Raw genomic sequence first — 24539 nt, 5'->3', positions numbered from 1 at the left:
TGAATGCCCGGTTGCAAATTCCTGGAGCCGCCACTGAAATAGGGTAGCAGGTCCTAGCTAATACTCATGATCATGTGCTAAGAACAATTATCTAGGGTCGGTTAGATGACTATGATGATGATGATTATGAGTATGACTTGTTATTATGATAACAAGTACAAGTTGTTAGATGACTATGATGATGATGAGTATGACTTGTTATTATGATAACGATGATGAGTTATTATTATGATGATGATGCTGAGTTGTTATATCATTATGAGCATGATGAGTTATTATATCTATGGGTGATATAATAATCTCATCATGATCATAATAACTCATCATCATACCCGAGGGTGTTTTTATTGGGGTTTGGTCGCATTATATGTGTGACTAGCTTATTTACTGTATGCCACTTGTCTCTTAGAGTGTTAATTCATATCTTTGTCCCTTTATCTTCAGAAACATGTTCTTGAATTTTTTGACAAAAATCAAGTTGTTGTTGTAAAAATGCGGTATGACGGCATATCATCAGTGTGTTGGCAGTCTGGCTGAAGCTTTTTCGACAGGACAGATGTTAATACAATGATGGGGAATTTTACAAAGTTATTTGAATCATGTGATGGATATAGTTCTGCAAAGCCTTCTTCAATACAAATTCACCATTAACTTGGACCGCCTTGAAGACTTGTTGATTCTTCTTGCTTGAAATTTCAACAATTAATTCAACACGTAAAGCATTGTTTACCATACGATAGCTCCAACAACACACTAAGAGAGCCTTTTCCCCTAGCTTCTATCGACCTTTTTAATCAGCCATATTGTTTTCATATCAAATACAACTGCGAATGTCATTTTTTGTTTGGGCCAGATGCTAAAAACTTGCACGCATCTGCCTGAACAATAGCTTCCTTTCATTGTTGGAGATCTTATCTTAATAAAGATGTAAAGACATTCAAGGTTAGTTATATCAGGTTTGCTCGGTCAACCTACATTTTATTTCCATGTTGCCATCTATAATTGTCCTCTTGACATAGACAAGTTCTTCAAGTAAATAATATTTGCATTAGAATTATGGTGTATGCTTTTAGATCTGATCATCTGATTCTCCAATTTAGTTGTGGTTTCATGATGTTGCCTTAGATGGTTGGACCAAATCCTACTTTCATAGATGATATACATTTCCACTAGAAGATTTCAACTCAGTTACCATTTTTTTAGAATCTTGTTCAGTTACCAATGCAGATTTTTTTAGCGTGACCTTTGACAGTTCATGTTCACATATTATTTTTGTCAAAAAAAATGGGCCTGGCAACGCGTGCCATCAACGATCTAGTTGGCCCAAACGAGCGCGCCCATGGCGTAGCTTACTTAAATTTTGTGCAGTATTTATGCTAAAGACCTCGTCCCAACAACCATTGGAAGATAACAAACTAGGAACATCATGCTAAAATAAGCAATGCGGAGGCTACTAAAATACACTCTATACATTTCTATCTATCTATAGCTAATATAAATAATTATACACTCTAGAAATTTCTGTTAAGATATTTGTCACATACTTGCATTCTGGAGCTCTTTACAAAGGTATTTAAGAATATGAAATAATTTTGAACGCATATACAAAATAATACATTTAATTGTAAATATTAATTACTTTTGCTACTTTTCATTATTATGTTTTAAGATTTAATTGAGATTCAGTTTAGCCACACATTTCTGAAGTTTAAGGGAGAAAAGGAAACTTTTGCTCCGAAATGTAATTTATTTGGAGTACCTTATATTTCCCAAGCTGTATGTGAGATGTATACCAAATAACATTGTAAATTGAGCGGCATTATGTTGCTAACTGTGATAAATATAGTATTTACTCCCTCCGTCCATAATTGTGTTCATGGAACAAATGGGTGGAACAAATCCAAAGTAAGTAAAATGTGATAAATATAATTTATTTGGGATGGAGGGAGTAATAACTAAGATTTGTGTTGATGGAAAAATCCAAAGTAAGTAAAAATGTTTGATATAAATAAATAAAGTGGCTACTCAAAAAACCATCAGCTGTTAACAATAGGCAGGACCACACGGGAATTGCCAATGTCGGCTGAGGGTTGATAACATCGGGCTGCAATTTTTCACACAGATGTCAAAAACAAGTTGAAGCAATCGGTGCTCTACCACTGATAATTTTTATAAAAAAAAGGTGGGAACTGTAGAATATTATTTAATTTATCAATTTATATTTCTAAAGTCATCGCATGCATCGGTTTATTAATATTTTTTGTGCATTTCCTCCGCAGTCAGATTATACATTTCCTCTGCAGTCAGATCGGTTTATTAATAGTTTGCCTAATTTTTTTAAAATTAGTTATGAACATATAATTGACAATTTCATTTCAAGGAAAAAACAAGATAGATTTTTTGGTAGAAAATGAGGCAATTTTATTGCTTTAGTTATATCTTTAGTGTTTTACATTAATATGTGATATATTTTAAATATTGTACAGAATAATATAAATTTAAATTATATAATTAAGTGAGATTATGCTTAAGTCATATTCAAATAATTCTTTAAAATTAGGGCCTCAGTTTTATTTTTGCAGTGGAGCCGCGAATTCCAGTGGATGACCCTACCTATGAATTCACGGTCAGTGGGCATAGAGATGAGGGTAAGGGTGACGAGTGAGGAGCCGGCACTGATAGACAGATTTGTACAAGACACGTTGTAGATTATATGGAATTAGTGGGCTGGGTCATGCTTCCAAGTGTATTGGCGTCACAATCACCCACACCCTTCGAGTGAAATACACAGAAGAACAAGGAACTAGTTTTAAAACTGAATTAAATAGGACATGTCATTGGTGGTGATTTATTTTTTTCAGTTTTAGAAACCAAATTAAACATGACATGGCATTATTGGTGATTATTTTTTTCCAGTTTGTTTTTGTTGTTGTTGTTGGTTGTCACAACACGCAATCGAAAACAAACTAGATACATCAATATGTCTGCGATCCACCATCAAAGTGAACTATTGATACTTGTTGCATACCCTTACCTGTTTGTCCACAAGGCAACCCCTCCTCCGCTCCTGCTCGTCATCCTGATTTTTCTTTTTATAGATTGAACAGAAGATGAGGCTGATCTGGTCCATTCAATGAGAACCAACTCTTTATTTATTTGTTTGTTCTCAGTGCAACCTATGTACAATTTATTTTGATAGATAGATTCAAGCAACTCAAAGTGCAAAACAACGAATCAGATACATTACGAAACGTCATTTTGACTGATTAAGAAAATATGTTAAATTATCCCCAAATATGGTCAATAGAGAGGTAAAATTATTCAATCATCGCTAATTAATTAATACTCGAGTAAAACATTACATACATTACCTAAGTATGTACTCCAGGGAATAACAATGACTATATAGAGGCTTTCAGTCATTGTGGTAACATTTTTGCAGTGGAATCGATCGGCCAATCAATCAAGCTTAATGACCAGGGACATGGATGAATCTATCTTTAGTGTCTCACGTAGTTAGGGATGTTCTATCGTCCATGGGGATATGGAATGTAGAAAATCCGATCCGTCCAAGAGTAGCTACAATGAATCAAACACTGATGAGAACCAAGATGGAGGAGCATCGATCTGAATCCATGATCATTGCTCATGCCTAGTCAGCAAGTAGCAGTGAAACCCAAGGTGAAATATCTCAAGTCCAAAATACATGTAGGAGGTTCGTGCATTACGACTTTGAGATGTCGAATCGATATGCGAGTTCGGGATCCCCAAGATGTAGGATTCGGTTGAACTATGTCGACACCAGAACAAAAACATCATGTCTCCATATGGTATTGATGTGATTGCTCATTTCTCATAGACCATGAGTGTAACTCTTTCGTGAAATATCGTGTCGCTGTAATCTGTAATGTGTAGAAGATCATCTAAATATGTAATAAGAAAACCAACTGACTTTCTGTCAAGGAACTTGTTGTTCCATTAAGCCAATAAACCAAGAGAAAACACCAATGACAAACAAAGAATATTGATTTTTTGAGCATCTGCACCTGGGCCGCGTTATCCTTGCCGTTGAGTCATGGCGCTGTACCTCTAGATGCCCATCACAGATTCCAGTTTTAGTGTACCTGTTACCGTGGCAGGTAGCTGTTACGGTCATTGGTGTCATACGGATGCTGTTCCATTGTAGGTTCTGCGGAATCTTGTCTTACACCACCCCCAATGTGCATACGCACACCCATGACTGCTAATCATGACGCTCTGTACGCACCACCCTGCTCGTTCTCTGTCTTATCACTTAATGGATGGAGAGAACACAAATCTCTGCACGTATCTCTCATTCTCATGAGTTGGGCGCTCGTCCGCCATGAATACAAGATGGAGCTCATGCAAGTGAGGAGCCTGCTCAAGAGATGCATGCAAAGAAAAACAGGTTGACCCTCCGCTCGCTGGAACTATGATATAGCATATACAGACCTGCAAAAGACAAAACAATGTTGTCCCCTGCTGTTTAGCCTAGTGACCAAGAGCTAGGATATGCAATCTCACACACTGCCTCTATTGATTCATCAGGGGTACATTTATACAGATTTACACGAGAGAGAGCAGTGGGATCGTGGAGAATACAACGGCATTAGCCGGTTAGCGCTACCATGCAGGAGGAGATAAGCACGAAGTGCATGCGTCTGTTGGAGACGCGGACGACGCGGCTGCATGGCTAGCCACCTGACGAGCGGGACTTGGGCACGTTCCAACACCCCCCGCAGTCGAAACGTGGGGTTCGACGACGTTGAGACTGGACCGGAAGTTGAGGAAGACGCCAGTCGGAAGCCCCTTGGTGAAGATGTCGGCGAACTGCGAGCTCGTGGGTACGTGTAGAACCCGGATTTCACCCAGTGCCACACGCTCGCGTACGAAGTGGAGGTCGATCTCGATGTGCTTCGTGCGCTGGTGTTGCACCGGGTTGCTCGACATGTACACAACATTGATGTTGTCGCAGTAGACGACCGTGGCACAGGACGGCGGTTGGTGAAGCTCGCCAAGGAGCTGGCGGAGCCACACCGACTCGGCGACGGCGTTGGCAACCGCCCTGTACTCGGCCTCGGCGCTCGAACGAGAAACGGTGCTCTGTCATTTAGATGACCACGTGAGGAGGTTGGAGCCGAGGAAGACACAATAGCCCGAGGTGGACTTGCGCGTGTCGAGACAGCCGGCCCAGTCGGCGTCGGAGTAAGCCACAAGCTTAGTGCCGGAGTCGCGGTGGATCCAAAGACCAAGGTGAGTGGTGCCACGCAGATACCGAAGGATGCGCTTCACGAGCTGGAAGTGGCAGTCGCGGGGGGCATGCATGAACATACAACACTGTTGAACGACATAAGAGAGATCGGGCCGCGTCAACGTGATGTACTGCAGCGCCCCAGCCAGGCTGCGGTAGAGCGACAGGTCGTGGAAGAGCGGGCCAGTGTCGATGGAGAGCTTGGCCAGTGTGTCGACCGGACTGGATATGGGCTTGCAGTTCAGCATGCCCGCACGGTCAAGGATCTCCAGGGCGTACTGTTCCTGGGAGAGGAACAAGCCACGCGCAGTGGTGGTGACGTTGATGCCAAGGAAGTGGTGGAGCGCGCCGAGGTCAGTCATGGAGAACTCGCGGTGAAGAGCCTGGATGACGGAGTCGAGCACCGCGCCCGAGCTAGCGATGAGGATGATGTCATGGACGTAGAGGAGCAGGTAGGCGAGGTGAGCACCCCGTCGAAGGACGAAGAGCGACGAGTCCGCCCGTGATGCGACGAAGCCAAGGGTCCGCAGGTACATCGTGAACCTAGTGAACCACGCCCGAGGCGCCTGCTTGAGACCGTAGAGGGAACGATTCAGCCGGCACACGTGCGAGAGCGAGGTGGTGTCGACGAAGCCGGAGGGTTGGTGACTGTAGACCGTCTCCGCAAGGTGGCCGTGGAGGAAGGCGTTCTTGACGTTCAGCTGATGTATGGGCCACGACTTGCCGGCGGCGAGGCTCAGGACAGTCCGAATGGTGGCCGGTTTGACCACGGGACTGAAGGTCTCGGTGTAGTCGACGCCGGCCTGTTGCATGAAGCCGCGAAGCACCCACCGCGCCTTGTACCGGGCGAGCGTGCCATCCGGATGAAATTTGTGCCGGAAAATCCACTTGCCCGTGACAACGTTTGCACCTGCAGGACGAGACACTAAACACCAAGTATTATTCCGCATCAGTGTGTTATATTTCTCAAGCATCGCAGCGTACCAGTTTGGGTCTCGAAGAGCAACACGATACGGGGAGGGAATTGGGCTGATGGTGGAAGTGTTGGCGTGAAGAACCTTCGGTTGGGAGAAACCAGAGTTTCCTCGGGTGCGCATGCCGTGGCGATTGGTGGGAGGGGCGACGGGAATGGCTCGCGGTGGAAGGGCGGGAAGAGGTGGCGCGCATGGAGTGGGTGCATGGGAGGTGTCAGCAGGCTCCGGCGCATGCAGTGGTGCATGCGGTGGAGAGACGGGCAATGTGGGCGGGGTGGCAGGGCTGACAGCGATAGGCGAGTGGGACGCGGCGGTCGGCTGGGGAGGCGACCCAGGGGAGCGTGGTGCGGAAGGAGTGGGTGGTGCGGTGCATGTGGTGGTGGGGTCAGCCTGGCCAGGTGGGGAGCTGGGTGGCGATTGGCTCGGCGCGTCCGAAGAGGAGGGAGCTGGCGGGGATCCCGGAGGGGATAGCGGCAGCGATCCAGGCGAGATGGTTGGCGCGCGGGGACCGGGGTGGATCACGGCGCCAGGATCGTCTACGGCTAGGGGAACTCGTGCGGATCTTGTGGCATCGGCAGAGTAATAGGGAAAAGTCCGTTCATCGAACGTGACGTGCCGTGAGATGATAACTTTGCGGGTAGCTAATCTAGGCACCGATAACCTTTATGCTCCAGAGGATAGCCGAGGAACACACAGCCAGACGACCGTGGCTCTAGTTTGTGTGGACTTGTCGTGATGGTGTTTGGGAAACAAAGACAACCAAACGCGCGCATATGGTCATACGTGGGGTGGTGGCTAAGGAGAAGGAAGTAGGGCGTCACGAAGTTGATGGCCGAGGAGGGACACCTGTTGAGGATGTAGGTGGCTGTATGGAGAGCTTCTACCCAAAATGGGGGTGCTAAGTTCGCATGGATTAGGAGAACGCGAAGGATGTCGTTGGTGGTACATATGAGTCGCTCGGCTTTGCCATTCTGTGGTGATGTGTGAGGATATGAGAGGCGGAAGGAGGAGCCGTGGTGAGAGAAGAGGTCGCGCAAGGAGGAAGTGAGGAACTCGCCGCCGTTGTCACACTGCATGCATTGTATAGGGACGTGGAATTGTGTGAGAACGTACATAAAGAAACGTGAGACGGTAGTGGCGGTGTCAGAATTGTTGCGCAGCGGAAAAGTCCACGAGTAGTGTGAGAAGTCGTCTACTATCACAAGATAATATTGAAAACCACAAAAACTATAGACGGGCGATGTCCACAAGTCGCAATGTATTAATTGAAATGGTGCACTGGTTTTGGAAACAGAATGAGAAAAAGGCAGTCTTGGCTGCTTGCCTAGTTTACATGAAGGGCATACAATGTTGCTAGGCATGTCTTTATTACAACTTGGAAGGAAATCACGAGCTAGAAGGGAAACAGTTTTATTGCTAGCATGGCCTAGTCATAGATGCAATAGGTCGTTGGTGACGACGGAGCGGGCTTGCTGCACGCTGGAGTTGGTGAAGAAGGGGTAGAGATCCCCATGGCTATTGGACCTCAAGTGAGTTTCCCCGTTGCTAGGTCCTTCACGGAAAAATCGAACGGGTCAAATTGTATCGAGCAAAAATTATCTTAAGTGAAGCGACGTGCGGAAATTAAGTTCTTGATAATTGTGGGAGAAATAAGGACATCATGCAAGAAAAAATGAGAGATGGAAGTAGAGCCTACGGCTGTAACAGGAAGACGAGACCCGTCACCAACTAAGATGCCAGAGGACTGACGCAAAGAGGGGGAAACGTACGAGGTGAGTGTGTCTGTCGTACCTGCGACGTGCGACGTAGCGCCCTTGTCGAGGAACCAGTCTGGCGCGCCGCCGGCCTGATGCTGCTACACGGAGAGGCTCTGAAGGGCAACATAGAGCTGGTTGTACTGCTCCCAAGTCGGCCTGCCGGAGGAGGGAGCGGCAGCAATGGGGTAGGCCTGGTGTGGCGGTGGCGGGCGTGGGCCGAGGACACCCGCGGCGTTGGGGGCAGCCCAGGGCACGCGAGGCTGGGGCAGGCCGGGAAGCAGGGCTCCGTAAGGAGCGAAGTAGCCGGTGGAGAGAGGCGCTAGCGCTCCAGGTGCAGGCAGAGCAGCGCCGCGACCCGTCGGGGTGCCACCAGGGGACTGGGCGCCACGGCCACGCCCGCGCCTACCGCGGTCGGAGGTGGGGGACGCGGATGGGCCCTTGCCGCAGTCGTTGTCGGAGCCGCCGGAGCCACCGCGGTCGGAGGTGGGGGACGCGGATGGGCCCTTGCCGCGGTCGTTGTCGGAGCCGCCGGAGCCACCGCGGTCGACAGAGGAGCCCCCGGAGGAGCCGTTGGAGCCACGAGAGCCGCCACCCGAACCCTGGCCGATGTGGAGCACCGTGGCCGTTGCTTCGGGGCGACCGTCCAGGCGAGCCCGCTCGTTGGCCGAGATCTCCTCCATGAGTAGCCGCGAGCGGGCCTGCACAAAGGACGGAAACGGCGACTGCATCGGCAAGAGGGTGGCCATGACGTGGTACTTACGGTTGAGACCGCGAATGAGCTGGAGAGTGAGGGACTGGTCGGTGACGCGTTCGCCCACGTCCTCGAGGGCGTCAGCAAGGGACTTGAGTCGCCTGCTGTATTCGGCGATGGAGAGATCGCCCTGGACGAGGTTGCGGAACTCGGCGCCGAGGATGACGGCGCGGCCCGGCTAGTTGTCCATGAAGAGGAGGTGGAGCTGCGACCAGACGTCGTAAGCGGTGCTGGCCGGGGTGGCGACGACGTTGAGGAGCTCTTCGTCGACCACGCCGTGCATCCAGAGCACGACGGTCAGGTCGTGGTTGCGCAAAACGGCGCTCTGGCCGAGCGGCTCGGCGGCGACGTCGAGGTGGTGCTGGACCTCGTACTTGCAGCAGATGGTGTAGAAGAGCTGGCGCCAATGGGAGCGACTCAAGTTGGAGTTTGGCCGAGAAGAAGTGGGCGATGGAGGGCGGCAGACCCGTGGCCGTGGAAGATGGGCCGGCGTCGAAGCTGCGAAGGCCGCCGAGCGCGAGATTGGGGACGATGGCGCGGCCTGGCCCGCCTGGCGCAGGGACAGGTGTGCTGCCGGCCGTGCGGAGGACACCGGCCGCAAGCGGTGGAGCGAGGCGCACCGCACGTGGTGCAGATGAAGAAGAGGCGCCGTCGGCCGCAGCAGCAAGAGCAGGCACCGCGGGGACGTTGGCGGAAGCGAGGGAGGATCGAGGGAGAGGCTCGGCGTCTGATACCAAGCTAGGATATGCAATCTCACACACTGCCTCTATTGATTCATCAGGGGTACATTTATACAGATTTACAAGAGAGAGAGCAGTGGGATCGTGGAGAATACAACGGCATTAGCCGGTTAGCGCTACCATGCAGGAGGAGATAAGCACGAAGGGCATGCGTCTGTTGGAGACGCGGACGACGCGGCTGCATGGCTAGCCACCTGACGAGCGGGACGTGGGCACGTTCCAACACCAAGTGCACCACAGAGCTTCCAGCACTCTTCAGCCACGTCCTGCTGTACTAGCATTGTCAGGGGCGGAGCCACGACCAGGGCACCCAGGGCCCAGGCCCGGGGCGTAGGTGTTTTTCCAGCTATATTACTTAGGTAGAATTCGTATGGGCCCGGGGTTCAACACACCTGCAGCCCAGCACAGCTGAAGGCCCAAGGCTGGCTTAAGACGAGCCGCGCAACCGTCTCTCCGGTCTCCGCCGTTACACGCACGCACAAGCCAGGCACGACCTAATTCCCTCCTGTGCGCGCGATCCAACGCTGCCGTGCCGCCACCGGCCGCCCTTCCGGTCTCGTGACACTCGAGCATCCTGGTCCCTCCGCCCGTCCCGCCGTCGTGCGCAAGCGCGAGTGCGCGAACCCGGCCAACGGCTGCTGGCTGTAGAGAGTATTTAACCAAAAACTATCACAATGGATGGAAACGTGACAGAAAACTACCACTCCACGTTTTTGTGCGAAAAACTACCAAATGTGAACTAAACCGTGGCAAAAAACTACCAAGTGTCGAAAGCGCTCGCTTCGACCGCGCTAACCCCGAATCTGACCGGCCTGGCCCGCGAATCAGTTGCCACGGTGGCGAACTGACGGCCGCCGCGCGTTGACGGCCGTTAACGGCCGTCCCTTGTCGGAATGGCGCCTGTCGGTGCGGTGGGTCAACGACAGGGGACGGACTTGAGCTCCCGCGAGGACGAGGCGCGGCTGTCGCGTGGCGGAACGCGGAGAGGAAGATGGCGGTGGCGGGACCCGGATCGGCGGGGCGGAGGCGCGCGAGGACGCGGGCGCCGTGGACGTCGAGGCGCGGGGCGGCGGCGAGGATCTCCTCCTCGTCGGCCTCATCCCAGGGGCGGACTCGAGGCAGTCGGCGCAGGCGGCGGCGGTGCGGGCGCAGCCGAGGTGCGCGGCGGCCTCGAGCAGGGCGAGCGCGCCGCGGACGCCGAAGCGGGAGACGGGGTCGGCGGCCTCGAGCAGGATCTGGTATGTCGGCCAGGCGTCGGAGAGGCGGTCGGCGAAGTAGCCGCTCCCGGCGGCGAGCACGCCGGAGTGGCAGTAGAGCCACTCGTCCCGGCCCGAGTCCGGCGTCCGCAGCCGCACCACCACGTCGCTCGTCGCCCTGTCGCCGATCTTGGGCCGCGCCGCCGCCCTCATGCCACCTGGTGGATTTGGGGACTGGACTGGCCGTTAACGACAGGGGACGGGCCGTTAACGGTCGTCACCGCGCGGCGACCGTCAGTTCGCCACCGTGGCAACTGATTCGCGGGCCAGACCGGTCAGATTCGGGGTTAGCGCGGTCGAAGCGAGCGCTTTCGAAACTTGGTAGTTTTTTGCCACGGTTTAGTTCAAATTTGGTAGTTTTCGCACAAAAACGTAGAGTGGTAGTTTTCTGTCACGTTTCCGTCAATTGTGGTAGTTTTTGGTTAAATACTCGGTTGTAGATGTGCAGCCGCCGTCAATCTTGATATTGCAGACCAGGAGTGCAGATCAATCAACCACTAATCAATCTTGCATCTGAAAGATCAGTTGTAATTTGTAAAGCAAGGTGACTCAATTGTTTCAGTACAACTGTATAAGTTAATCGAGTCCTCATAGTTTGCTTGTGTACGTCTACTACTCTATTGTCCTGTGAACGGTTGAATTCAACTAAACAAATTTTAATTGAAAGAACTGTGTGAATGAACTGCATCTATGTATTGGCAGGTGTGAATTGTTGAACTCGAAATTGATTCATTTTTGTGTCAATTTCATTTCATGTTGTAGGGATAGAAGATGAAAAGATTTTCTTTGATCGGTCGTCTGCACAGAAGGTGTCTACGCCTGGGTTTCAGCTCAGGGGAATCAAGGGGCTGAAGAGACTGAATCAATATCACAGCCTTCGACTTCAAGCAGTGCACTGATTTGGTACTCATTTACCAATGTTAATTATTTCACTTCATTTTATGCCTTCTCTTATGAAACTATATTTTTTACGTCTTGGAGGTGTTGGTTCTTTTCTTTAACTGTTGATACTCACCGAAGAAGCAAAGGATCGACTTGGTACTCTTTTGTATCCCATACTGTTCTTTGTTTTTATCGTGTTTTATCCATTTTATTGTATTGTTAAGCATTAAGTTTGATACCTAAAATTACTGTGCAATTGAGCCATATTTTTTGAAGTTTTCCTATGGGGTGTTTCTTCAGGTAGTTATAGCCTTATGGACGCTAAGTTTTTCCCTCGTCCTAAAATTTTTTTGGGCCCGGGGCTTGCACTATTCCTGGCTCCACCACTGAGCATTGTCACAGGACACAGTAATCTGTGAAATGTATGGATAGTAAATAGTGGCTAGAACATGCAATGTGAGTCCTAATCCTAAGTTGTCAATGGATAGTGGCTAGAAATAGCGTCTAGCCTGCATGATTAGACGCCTGTTTAAACATCTTAGGGCACCTAAAACAACAGGAGCATTATCTGGTTCAACAGTATAGTCGCCTTAGATCACTCTCCGTCCGGAAATACTTGTCTTCAAAATGAATAGAAGGGGATGTATCTAGATGTATATTAGTTCTAAATACATCCCTTTTTATTCATTTTGATGACAAGTATTTTCGGACGGAGGGAGTACTATTTCTTAGTATTTAACCTGTTATCCTTTTATTTTTGATACTATCGACCCTTTTTAACTACGGAAATCATTTTCAAATTTTTACCCCTATTTTTTGCGATGTGAAAAAGACTGTATTGCCCCTATGGCAATTTTGAACTTGTTGCAAAACCCTTCCGTGTTAGTCGTCTTGGTTCCATCGAAGTTCATTCCTGGTCTGTTCTGCTCTGTTCTGTAGTGGCTCTGGCTCATGGTCGTCCCCAGAAGAGGAGCAACCAGCCACCAAGCCATTTACCCCAGCGACCGGCGGGCATCCATCGAGGCTTCAAAGGCTGAACAAACCTGAAGATGGCTTTTCAGATTGTACAGAGTGAGCACCAAGTTTTGTTTCTGTATCAGCTTGCACCCAGCACCAAAATTCAGTCCCATCAGCTTGCACTTGCAGCATGCGTTTGCTTCAGAGGCCAGAGTTACAGAACCTCATACTCACTAAAATACTAACACTGACAAGTATGAGGATGTTACCCATACAAAATTTCTTTTTCAGTCTAGCATCAGTGTCCCTCCTGCTGCTTTGCCATGTGAACAATCGATCAGGCACCTTGCTCCTTAATCATTATCTCTTCACATTCAGAATCAGATTTGAACTGTAGTACATGGGAGATCCAGGAACGATCATAGCCTGGAGCCCTGGAGACAGAGTGGTTGTGCGGTGCCCGAGATGCTCCTGGTTGGTACCCATCCGGCACTACCGTCTCGTTCAGAGGGTCCTTCAACACCTCCACATACAGAGTTGGTTAGGGCATCTCCAGCCGTTGGCCTCCCAGGGGGCATCTAAAACCGCCGCCTGGGGTGAGCCGGCGCAAAAAATGGCCCTGGGGCGAGTCGGTCCCTAGCCGTCGGCCCCCAGGGCCGCCCCCAGGCGCGTATTAAAAAAAAAGGGCCGTTCGGCGAAGTTATGACAAAAAGTAGTTAAATTTCGGCTAAACATGGCAAATTTCGGCGAAATTCGCGCATTTTCATTACATTAACCTAATCTAAAAAAGAAAGGGGCTGAAGTCGTCGCCGCCGTCGCCGCCATCGTCGTCGTCGGCTTTCTCCTCCTTGACGCGGGCGCCCCTGCTGGACCCGGCGTTGCCATGGCGGACTGGCGGCGGCGCGTCGTCGTCGTCGTCGTCGCTGTCGCATAGGACGACGACCCCGTCTTCATCGCGGCCGCGTCGGCGCTCCTCGAAGCGGCGCAGGGCGGCGCGCTGGCGCTCCTTCACCTTCTCCCGGCGCGCCTTTTCCATCGCAATGCAGTCCTGGCGCGCCCATTCTAGGGCCGCGTCGTCGTCGTCGAACTCCGCCTTCACCGGCGCCAGCCCCGGCTCCGTCTTCACCGGCGCCAGCCCCGACTCCGTCTTTGGCTTGACGAAGCGCGGAGGAGCCAACGAGGAGGAGGCACGCCGGCCGCCCTCATTGATGACGATGCCGGCGCTGCGAGTGCGCCGGCCGAGCGGCGACTCCGCCGCGGGCTCGGCCTTGACGCCGAGCAGGGCCGGAGTGCCGGAGGAGTGCGATGAGGATCGGGAGGAGGAAGAGGAGGAGGAGGACCCGAACCTCCTTGGCGCCCATGGCCCGACGCGTCGGTGCTGCGCCGGGGGGTACGCCAACGGCGGGTCGTTGTCGCCCTCGAGGTACGTGAGCACGCCCTCGAGTGTGCGGCCGGGGACGCCCCACCAGAGGTGGCCCCCTCGCTGTTCTGCCGGCCGCCGACCACCGGCGCGCCGTTGGTGGACGCCAATCGCTGCTGCTGGCGGCGCTCGAAATACGCCGCCCAGGCCGCGTGGTTGTCGCCGGCGTACTGGCGGAGGGAGAGTTGGGTGTCGGTGAGGGACGCGCGCACGATCTCGACCTCCTCGGCGAAGTACTTCGGCTTCGCCACGGTGTCGGGCAACGGAGGAATGGGCACTCCCCCGGCGCTGAGTCTCCACCCCGTTGGCCCGGCGCGCATGTCCGGCGGCGCCGGGATGTTCGCCTGGAACAGGAGCCAGGACTCCTGTTCGCGGAGCGAACGGCGGCCGAAGCCGTTGGCCGCCGCCTCGTCTTCGGGAAAGCGTTCTGCCATGGCGACGGCGGGGCTGGGCGGGCTCGGGAGAGGTAGAGGGAGGGGCTGGGCGGCGGCGTTCGGGAGAGGCAGGGAGAGGGAGGGGCTGGACGGCGGCGAGGGGCGGGGCTAGTGTGGGCACAGGCGAGTGGAGGCCGCCGGCTTTTATAGCCGGGCCGCGCCCGTGTGTACGCGTGCGAGGGAGAGGAGGCGTCGGCGCGCCGTCCCCGTGAAGCACCGCCCGTGAGGAATCAATGGCAAGGCTGACCGGCGGCATCGTTGCCATTGATTCCGATTCCCCGCGGGAACCGAGCCCGTTGGGGGAAGACGAGGCGCCGAGTCGCTGACGCGGCTGGCCGCGGCTTCTTCGCGCCAAAACAGCTCGCCCCGGCGCCCCCGGGCGCCCCCCAACGCGCTGGGTTCGGGCTGGGTCCACCGGCGCTGTTTTCGGCCCAAGCCGGCGAAAATCGGGCTCCTGGGGGCGCGACTGGGCTGTTTTTTCGGCGCCGGCGCGAAAAAATCGCCTGGGGAGGCCTTCCTGGGGGCGCGGCTGGGGATGCCCTTATATATTTCTGTTTTGGGCACACCAATATAGACCAGTAAACAATTGTTAAAGGCATGACTGAACCTGTTATTCCTTGTCTCTCTACGGCGTCGGAACAGGTTCAAATTCCTTCAACGATTATATACTTGTTATTCGTTGTTGCATCAGAACATGGACCTGATCTCTGCATGCGACGATTAGGGTATCAAATTTATCAAGGGGGCATTGAGGATACAGCTAGCAGTAGCAACCAGAGTGTACTGTGTGAGCTAATTAGCTGCCAAGATAAAGAAGGGTCATCGTAGTTGCTGCACAAAGTATGTATTTCATTCAAATCATGTATTTCTGGTTACATGATTGTCTGGTTTAACAACCAACTAGAATAGGTTGTTCACAAAACAAGACATCTTACAAAAATTATCAAATATTTTCACTTGATTCAGTCCATACAATATATTGTGCTATGATACAGTATGTACCTTTATAGGTAGCTGATGATAGCACCTGAAACTTGTACATACTTGCAGTACACACACCAGAGTACCACTTATTCTCCAAATAACAAAGTACTAACATACAACTCTTGACCAGTTGAGCTGCACATGAAGCAGGCTCCTCACGCTGCGTTGTCGTGGGTCTTCTTCATCAGGCGAGCCAAAGTTATAGCCACCCGCACATAAGTCTCATCATACAGCTTGTCGATGACCTGAAAGTAGGCGATCACCCAGGTTCTCCTCAGTAGCATGGTGCAGAACACCACCCAAAGGCCGACCACAAATCCTATGCCCATCCCAAGGTACAGATATGAGATATGAACCTGCATCTTCATGGTTGACACTTTGCGCTGCATCAGTAGGACTGGCAGAGCAGTTCTTTGAGAGAGGGTGGCCACATAGACCAGGGTTGCCCATGTAGGTATAGTTCAGGTTGTCAAGAACCTGTAGCTGTGGCCCGGAAGGTATCACGCCTGATAAATTGTTGTATGACAGGTTCAAGTGGCTCAGAGAGGTTAGAGCCGAAAAAGTTGGTGGGATTTCACCACGAAACTCATTGTATGATAGATCGAGGGACTCCAACTACTTCAGATCACCAATCTTGTTTGGGATTTTGCCGATCAACTGATTACATGATAAGTTCAAGTTGGTAAGCCCAATCAGCAAATGTATTTCTGCTGGAATCTGTCCCGTTATACTGTTACATGACAGATCAAGATTCATCAGCAGCTGGTAGATTTCAATGGAATATTCACGGGTTTGGCCTTTTGTGATTACTTGTATGTTATCCTCAAAATCGTAGGCTGACTTATTATCATATATGATTCTCATTGCTTTCAAGTTTGATAGTGACCATGGTATGCTTCCTGATATATTGTTACGGGCCAAGTCCAAATAATGAAGTCTTTCCAGGAAAACAAGGTTATTAGGAATATGACCACTAAACATGTTTGATCTCAACCTCAGGATTTGCAATAGTGGCATTTTTTCTGGTAACCACTTTGGCAATGTTCCAAAGAACGTATTGTATGAGAGATCAAGGAAACCCAAATGTGAGGCACCACGAGGAAATTTAGGGAATTCCCCTGAGAGATCATTGTTGCTCAATGATAGACTATACATCATCGAACCAAATGTATTTATAGAGCTTGCACCGAGCACTGAATAACATCTCCTGTTAAATTGTTTCCGGATAGGTCCAATCGTCCTAGACTAGTCAATTGGCACAAAGATGATGAAATGGTACCTATAATTTGATTATTTTCCAGTAACAATACCGCAAGTTGTGGAGCTTTTAGCTCTGCTGGCAATGACCCTAATGAGTTTGAAGACATATCCATGTGTGATATATTTATAGGGGAGAGCCTTGGAACTTGACCAGTAAGCTTATTGGACCCGAGATATATAATACTAGCTGACATGTGTTGTAGATTTGTCGGTAATGAACCATGTAACATGTTTCTTGATGCATCCAAGACTAAATCTCGGGAAAATGTCACCCAGAACCAATCAGGAATAACATCATCCAAACTTGTATTTCCGAGAACAAGATAATCAATGTCGGTCTGCGATCTAAGCCACTGCGGAAAACGGTGGCCCACTGAGCATGACTGCAAGTCCAAGTACTTCAGTTTAAACGGAGGAACCCAATTTGGTTCAGTATCCATTTTCAAGGAGTTGTCCGATAAGTCCAGGTTCCCCAATTTCAATAAGCCTGAAAAATGATCCTTCGTGAGCACAACATCCAGTTTATTGTAGCTGAGATCCAACACTGTCAAGTTACCAAGTTCTCCAACTCCCAGTGGTACAGTACCAGTTATCATGTTTCTACCGATTGAAAGAATGCTGAGACTAGTCATGTTCCCAATCCATATTGGTAGTTTTCCCGTCAAAGACGTGTCCACCACTGACAACACTTGTATTGTACTCCAGGAGCACGTTGACAATCGATTCATAAATTCCCCTATGGTCATATTCATGTACCAGTTATCATTGAAATGCAGCACCTCCAAATTGCACAAATTTTCCAAGTTGCTTGGTATCAAACCCACATGATGATTTTCACTTAAATCTATCACTTCAAGGGATGTCATGTTTCCTAGTTTTTCAGGAATAGGTCCATGCCAGTCACCGCTAAAGAGGTGAAACTCCTTAAGGCTTGTGAGATCCCAAAACCGATTGTGTTCTAGTGATGTGTTAAACAAGTTGGCTGACAGATCGAGAACTTGGAGACGTGTAAGGTTTGATTTTAAAGTAGTGGACATTGTGCTGGTAAACCCACAATCTTCTAAGCGAAGGACTCTTAGAGAAGAAAGCATGTTAACCATGTAAACCCAATCCCTCACAAGACTGAGATTCACTCTGCTCAAGTCAAGATAGCCAGCAGTGATAGACGTGACAACCATGCAAGATCCACTACATGCGGATCATTGGATATCCCACCAAAAACATCAAGATATTTCAAGTGTGAGAGATTACCAAGTTGGGAAAGTATTATGCCCCGGAAACCTGACGACGAGAGGTCGAGATACCTTAGTTTCTCCAGAGAGCCCATGAACACAGGTATGCTAGCGCCAGCGAAGTCATTCCCACTCAGATCAAGATACCTCAGTTGTTGCAAAGCAGCCAAAGAGGAGCTCAACTCATCTTTGGACAAGCTAAGGCTGTTGTCATAGTCACGTGTGTTGAGGAGGTTCAGCTTTATGACATGACCTGTTCTGCTGCTACACTGGACTCCCTCCCACTGACAGCAATCCTCGCCATCCCATGACGACAGATGGCCTGCAGGGTCCAGAATGTCAGCCGATCGCTCGCTCGTTTCCTCTCTCTCTCTCGCTCTGACGAACAAAGGTAGACACTTGAGGAGTTTGCGCAGCGAATGCCTTGCTGCTTTTTTTGCTTTCTCGTTCTCTTATTCAGCTGGATCGAACGGGGCCGGCCGATGCGCACGCTACTACCCGCACAGATCGAACGTGCCATCCCACGCTCGCGGACGGGGCGTGCTCACCGTGGCCACCTCCTGAACTAGTCGCACTCGGGCACGCACAAGTCGCGGCCTCGTGCCTTATTTCTTGCGGAAAGAAAACGAACCGGGGAAACCGATCCGGGCTAACTAACAATTCAGGGTTTATCTGACAATGCCTCCCTAAACCCTGAATTTCTATTGAATCTGAACAACAACAATCGCCTCCCGCAGTTCCTGAAACTTGGCGCGCCCAAGAGCCTTCGTCTGGATGTCAGCGAGCTGGCCACTGGTGCCGATGAACTCCACCTCAACGCGCCCATCCTCCACGCACTCGCGAAGAAAGTGAAACCTCGTATCAATATGCTTACTGCGGTCATGGAAGACGGGGTTCTTGCTGAGAGAGATGGCTGCTTTGTTGTCGATCTTCAGCGTGGTCATCTCTGCCTCTGCATCCTTGATATCGCCGAGGAGCCGGGCGAGCCAGACGCACTGGCAGGCCGCCGTCGCGGCGGCGATGTACTCTGCCTCGCAGGTGGACAGAGCTACCACCCTCTGTTTGTGCGATTGCCAACTGATCAAGCTCCTGCCGAGGAAGAAGAAGACGCCAGTCGTGCTCTTGCGGGTGTCGATGTCGCCCGCCATGTCACTGTCGCTGTATCCAACCAGGGTGGCTCCAGCGGCTTCCCTTGCATAGAAGCAACCGTGTTGCTGTGTCCCGGCAACGTACCTTATGATCTGCTTGACGGCGGCGAGGTGCTCCGTCGTCGGGGCCTCCATGAAGCGGCTGACATAGCCCACGGCATAGGCTATGTCCGGGCGCGTGTGCACAAGGTAGCACAGTGCACCCACGATGCTCCTGTATGCTGTCTCGTTCGTGGGAGGCGCCGTGCTCACCTTGCTGAGCTTGAGACGCGCCTCCATGGGAGTCTGGCTGGGGTTACACCCGACCAGGCCGGCCCTGTAGATGATCTTGCCGGCATATGCAGCTTGGTTGAGGGAGATGCCGTTCGCCGTTTGCTTCACCTCGATGCCGAGGTAGAAACTCAGCAACCCCAAGTCGCTCATTCTGAAGAGTTTCTGCATCTCCATCTTGAACTTTCCGATCTCATCGCCGTTGTTTCCCGTGATGATGAGATCGTCGACGTAGACGCCGACGAGCAGACATGTTGCTCCGTTGCCCCATCCGTAGACAGCATGCTCCGCCGGGCTCTTGGTGAAACCGAGCCCGAGCAGACATTTGTCAAGCTTCTCGTTCCAAGCCCGTGGCGCCTGACGCAGTCCGTAGAGCGCCTTGTCGAGGCGGAGCACCTTGTGCTCCTCGCCGGCGACAATGTAGCCTGGCGGCTGTGACACGTACACCTCCTCCTTCAGTTCGCTGTTGAGGAAAGCGCTCTTGACGTCCATGTGGTGAACCTGCCACCCTTCATGCGCCGCGAGAGCAACCAGTAAGCGGACGGACTCGAGGCGCGCCATGGGAGCGAACACCTCCTCGAAGTCGATCCCCTGCTTCTGGACGAAGCCCTTTCCCACTAGCCGGGCCTTGTGCTTCTGGATGACACCGCTCGCGTCGCGCTTGGCCTTGTACACCCATTTCAGGCCAATCGGCTTGTGGCCGGCGGGGAGATCAACCAGTCGCCACATCTTGTTGGCGGTGATCGACTCCATTTCCTCATCCATCGCGTGGCGCCATGTTCCCTTCTCCTCTACCTCAGCAAAGGTTTTGGGCTCGTCGATCTCGCCAAGGTAGAGCTCGTCGTCGTGGGCCAGCAGCACGTAGTCCTAATAGAGCTTGTTCGGTTGAACGATGCCGTCGTGTGCGTGCGTCCTCATCGGGTGCAGCTGGCACTGCGGCTCGTCGACGCGGTCACCCTTGTCGTCACGTGGCTCGTCTGCCTCCGGCTCGGCGACGCGGTCCGTCCCCGCCGCATGCTGAGGGCTAGCCGCGCTCACGGGCGCAGTTGAGGTGGGCTCGCTCCTCCCGCCTTCGTTGTCCGGCGCCGGGTGCGCGTCACCGTATAGGAGTAGGTGTCCACCGTGAACTCCACGGCCGCCGGCGTTGCCTCGTACGCCTCCTAGTCCCACCGCGCGCTCTCGTCGAAGACGACATCGCGGGAGACGTGCACGCGGTTGCGGGACGGGTCGAAGACGCGGTATGCCAGCGTCCCAGGCTCATAGCCTAGGAGCACCATGGGCGTGCTCCGGTCGTCCAGTTTCGCCGCGTGTGGCTTTACCACCTTGACGTGCGCCACACACCCGAAGACACGCAGATGGCCCACGTCCGGCTTGTGCCCATGCCAGGCCTCGTACGGCGTTCTCCCGTCGACGCTCTTCGTCAGGGACCTGTTCTGCAGGTACACGGCGGTGGTCACCGCCTCGCCCCAAAAGCGTGCGGGCACGTCCTTGGCTTTCATCAGGCTCCTCACGGCGGCGACGGTCATTTGGTTCCGCCGCTCCACCACGCCATTTTGCTGCGGAGAGTACGGCGCCGTGAGCTGCCGCCCCACGCCCTCTTCGGCGCAGTAGGTAGTGAAGGTGGCGGAGGTGAACTTCCCCCCCCCCCCCCCCGCGATCCGTGCGGAGTAGAGGCAGCTTGCGCCCGGTCTTCACCTCGACGCCGGCCTTGAAGTGCCTGATAGCCGCAGCAGCCTCGTCCTTGGTCGTGAGGAGCGTGAGCCACATATAGCGACTCATGTCATCGACGAGGAGGAGGAAATAGCGCTTCCCTCCTGCTGTGGCCGGGGTGATCGGGCCGCAAAGGTCACCATGGACAAGGTCAAGCAGGTCCTGCGCTCGTCCCGTCGCAGCCCGTGGGAACGGGGCTCTCCTCTGCTTCCCGGCGAGGCAGCTATCACAAAGCTGTTGTACATGCTCGATCAGTGGCAGACCCCGCACCATGTCGTGACGAGACAGCTTGCGGAGAGCGTCGAAGTTGAGATGCCCGAACCGTTCGTGCCATCTCCATGCAGCTTCTCCCGCGTGCGCGGCGAGGCACACCGGCTGTGCCACGTCGAGTGTGACGATGTACAGACGATTGCGTGCGCGCTCCACCCTGATGAGGAGCCGCTTCCGTTGATCGTGCAGGCGCAGCACTCCGTGCTCGATGAGGATCTGGCAGCCGTTTTCGTCGAGCTGGCCGAGGCTGATGATGTTGCTGCGAAGGCGAGGGATGTAGTAGACATCAGTTAGGGCGCGGTGCTCACCATTGCGACATGCGAAGAGAATTGTGCCGCGCCCCTGATCTCCACCACCGAGCCGTCCCCGAATTTGACCATGCCGGTGACACCGTTGTCGAGCTCGGCGAAGACCCCTCTCACGCCCGTCATGTGGTTGCTGGCCCCTGTATCGAGGAACCAGACGTCGTTGGCGTGGGCTTCCCTGGTGAGGAACACCTGCTCCTCGGCCAGGTTGACGTGCGTGTGCGCATCCGTCGTGCGCGGGACGCCGCGTGCTGTCTCCTGGAGTGGTCCCGGCGGCCGTATCGTGGCCATCAGGAGCGCTGGCTCCTGCTCGTGCAGGGTGCACGACCTTGCCAGCAGGAGACCTGCCTCGTCGTCGTCGATCCTGGCCAGGTTGGCCCGCGGTTGTAGTTGGGGCTGTGCCGCCGGCGGCTGCGGCGCCGGCTGGCCTTGCCCCTTGCGCTCGCGGCGAGGCTCGTTGCAGTCCCTGGAGAAATGCCCGTGCTTGTTGCAGTTATAGCACTTTACCTTGGACATGTCGCGTCCCCGTCGCTGACCGCCGCCACCAGCTTGTGGCTTGCCGCTGCGTTGCCCGCCACCACCAGCGGCGCCGTTGGAGCCCGAGCCCTGCCCTTGCTCCCGTTGGTTCTTGCGCGCGTACCACTCCTCCTCAGTGAGCAGGAGCTGACCGGCGTGGCTCTTTTGCTCGGAGCCGTAGCGTTCCTCGGCCGATCGCAGTCGCCCGACGAGCTCCTCCACCGTCAGCGTCCTCAGATCGAGGAGGGTCTCGATGGCGTAGGCGATCTGCGTGTACCTGGCCGGGACGACGCGCAGAAATTTCTGCACCACGCGCACCTCCTCCACGTTGTCGCCCAGCGATCGGAGGTTGTTGAAGAGGTTCGTGAGCCGCATGGCGAATGCGTCAAGCGTTTCGCCATCCTTGAAGTTGACCTGCTCGAACTCCGTCCGGAGGCGCTGCGCCGTGGCCTCCCGAACGCGCGTCACTCCCATGCGCATGGTGCGCACAGCCTCCCATGCCTCGTATGCCGAGTTCTTCACGGCGAGGACGCCGTGCATCTCCGGGGGCACCGCCCGGATCAGCGCGGCGAGGGCCGCCATGTCTTCGCGATCTGTGACCATGCCCTCGCCGAGCATGGCCTCCCAGAGTCCTTGCACGCGGAGATTGATCTGCATCACAAGGGCCCACTCGATGTAATTGGTGGGAGTCAGGGTGGGGTAGACGATCGCGCCGCCGTGTCCGGCGCCTTCCCGGATCACGCGCTCGTGGACGATCACCTCCCCCGCGTTCCTCCTGACACGGCTGCGTCTGTGGCTACGCCCCCGCGTCTCTGTGCGCTGCTGGGGTGTCGCCTCCCCGTCGCGAGCCTTGGGAGCACCGTCCGGCGTGTCGTTGCCGGCGTGCTCGCCGCTGCCCGCCATGGTCCCTCATCGGTGATGGCTCTAATGCCAATTGTCAGCCGATCGCTCGCTCGTTTCCTCTCTCTCTCTCTCGCTCTGACAAACAAAGGTAGACACTTGAGGAGTTTGCGCAGCGAATGCCTTGCTGCTTTTCTTGCTTTCCCGTTCTCTTATTCAGCTGGATCGAACGGGGCCGGCCGATGCGCACGCCACTACCCGCACAGATCGAACGTGCCATCCCACGCTCACGGACGGGGCGTGCTCACCGTGGCCACCTCCTGAACTAGTCGCACTCGGGCACGCACAAATCGCGGCCTCGTGCCTTATTTCTTGCGGAAAGAAAACGAACCGGGGAAACCGATCCGGGCTAACTAACAATTCAGGGTTTATCTGACACAGAAGGCTTGCCTTGAAGGACAAAAGCGCATCCCGCTCCCTGCTGATGCAGGTTCCAGTCCCACCTGCTACCCTCGCTTGAGCACGGGAATCATACGGTGCTACATGGAAAATCAACAAGGAAAGTATTGTTGCAGCTGCTCGGGCGAGATGCCCAAGCTCAGCAGCCATATTGGTTGGACGAGACGGAACAGCTAGCTACAGGATTGGAACAACAATGGAATGGAGAGTAGTTCAGGCTGAGTCCACTTGCAAGCACAATATCTGTATGGTCTACAGTATTTTCCAAGTCTTGGTCCTGGTCTTGGCTCGCATACTTTTCTTATACAGAAGCCGTGGCTGGAGTTCCTTATGATTGGTGTTAGCACTAATCATGTCATTAGGTATCTGCATGTTGAATATTGCATGTAGTTTAGTCTGGGGTCTGGTGAAGCTTCAGCTGTACGCGTGAAGGAGACGAGATGTCAGGCAGCCGTGCGATGCGGCGAGCACGACGAGATGTCGATGGTGCCGTGCGATGCGGCAACACCGTGTGAAGCGGCAAGACGCGATGAAGCTGGAGCGGGACGGGCCACAAGACCAGGAGGAGTCGGGTGATCCGGCAAGTTCGGGTGAGTTCTGTGGCCGTTGATGAGGCTACCCAAGGACTAAACTTGGTCGTACAGGTAGCTAAGGTTGTTAGCTAGCCTCATGCATGGGTTGTTAGCCTGCTGCATGCAAGTGGTTAACGTTGAAGAGAAGGTACGCACATCATGGAGTGATTTCAGGAGGTGGAGTTAGTGGCGTATGGCGTTGGTGCGTAGGTCTTGGCTGAGTGCCAAACTTTGTATAAATAGTCATCTGATTCAGTAATGGAAATAGAGGCCGTGAGGGCCGAGCAAAATGTAGCGAATACGTTCACCAAGGAGAAGAGCCCGTGGGCAAAGCTTTGTGCTCCTTCTTGGTGCGTGTGTGTGTGGGTGTTCTTTTGTGTTTGAGAGAAACAACCAGAGAAAGAGAGAGGGAGCTGTGAGAGGCAGCACCAAGGTAGAAGAAGAAGCGGCGCCGAGGAGAGGCGGCACCAACAATTGGGACACTCAACCATGAAATGCACGGCATAGGAATAAATGAGGAGCTCAAAAAA

At 52.9% G+C, this 24539-nt stretch overlaps 1 pseudogene; it reads right to left on the bottom strand.

Moving 5' to 3' along the window:
* Positions 1–12000: 12000 nt before the first annotated feature.
* LOC123094115 (receptor-like protein EIX2) lies at positions 12001–23587 on the bottom strand (annotated as a pseudogene).
* Positions 23588–24539: the final 952 nt, after the last annotated feature.

The sequence above is a fragment of the Triticum aestivum genome, chromosome 4B, assembly GCF_018294505.1.
Source record: "Triticum aestivum cultivar Chinese Spring chromosome 4B, IWGSC CS RefSeq v2.1, whole genome shotgun sequence".
Classification (NCBI taxonomy): domain Eukaryota; kingdom Viridiplantae; phylum Streptophyta; class Magnoliopsida; order Poales; family Poaceae; genus Triticum; species Triticum aestivum.
The sequence above is the reverse complement of the archived record's forward strand: the minus strand, read 5'-3'. Positions and strand labels throughout refer to the sequence as shown.